At 69.9% G+C, this 1,123-nt stretch overlaps 1 protein-coding gene across 1 annotated transcript in view; it reads left to right on the forward strand.

Annotated features, from left to right (window-relative positions):
- The window catches only part of TSNARE1 (t-SNARE domain containing 1), a 35,431-nt gene that overhangs the window by 13,486 nt on the left and 20,822 nt on the right, over positions 1–1,123 (forward strand). The window lies entirely within an intron of this gene.

Consider the following 1,123-nt stretch of genomic DNA (forward strand, 5'->3'; position numbering starts at 1 on the left):
GGGAGGCGGGGAGGGGACCAGAGGTCCTGATTCTGCTGCTGGTGGGTCCTGTGGCCTCTTCTCCAGGAGCGGTGCGTGTGGGGGCAGCACCGCGGGAGGGGCTGTGTCCTGCTGTTTCCAGTTCCCTCCTGTGAGGGCCTCTGGCCCCCCCTGGGCCGGCCCCCACACTGAGTGGTCCCCCCACACTGGTGCTCAGGGGGGTTCCCTGCTGCTCCCCTGGGCCCAGGTGCCCAGAGCCAACATGGTCAGCCCCCGGCCAGGTCCAGGCCCCCCTGCACTCCCTCCTTGGCTGAGCGAGGCCGTGCCTGAGCCCTGTCTCCAGCAGGCTCCCCTCGCCGGCCCGCAGCTCTGTTCACGTCTGAGACCCAGGGGAGCCCTGCGACCTCCTGGTGCCGTGTGCGCCCCGGGAGGAGTAAGTGGTGAGGGCGCCACTTGCCCTGGGCCTGTCCCCCCTCAGGGCGCCCTCTGCCTCCAACCCGCCTGTCACCATCCTCCTGACACTTGCTCCTGGGAGTGGCCTGGCAGTGCTGTCACTGGTTTGTTGAGTGACAGGGAGCGAGAGGGGTGGGACAGGACGTCCCCCTGAGGCTGAGGGGGCAGGGAAGTGCCGCTGAGGCCGACGTGGGGCTGGTGGCAGAGATGACCACAGAGGCCCAGGCCTGCAGCTCCTCCCTCACGGTCCGCACTGGCCTGGGCTCGGGCAGGTCACCCTGCAGGCTAAGCAGCCGTGGGCAGTGCAGGGGTGGCACAGTGCCTGGGCCTGAGGCTCTGAGTGGTAGCTCTCCGGTCTCCCCTGTGCCCCATGCATCCCGGGGTGCACCCCATGCTCTGTGCATGTTTGGGAGGCTGGTGCTGAAGGGGGTTCTCCTTGGCCCCCCAGAGGCCTGGCCAAGGCTGAGTGCCCTGCACAGGGCCAGGACTGAGCGATGGGCTGGCCCTGCAGAGCCACCCTGGCCGGCCCGGACGGTCGGGAGGAGAGGAAGGCGATGGCGGGGCTGATGAAGCGCCCGTCCTGTGGGGGCTGCACCCCACCTGGCAGCCCCTGGGGCTCAGGGGGAGGGCGCTGCCCTGCAGGGTTGTGGTGAATGGTCCAGGGTAGCTGCGGCTGAGGCTCCCCCCACCT

Source organism: Myotis brandtii, unplaced genomic scaffold, assembly GCF_000412655.1.
Source record: "Myotis brandtii unplaced genomic scaffold, ASM41265v1 scaffold2325, whole genome shotgun sequence".
NCBI lineage: Eukaryota > Metazoa > Chordata > Mammalia > Chiroptera > Vespertilionidae > Myotis > Myotis brandtii.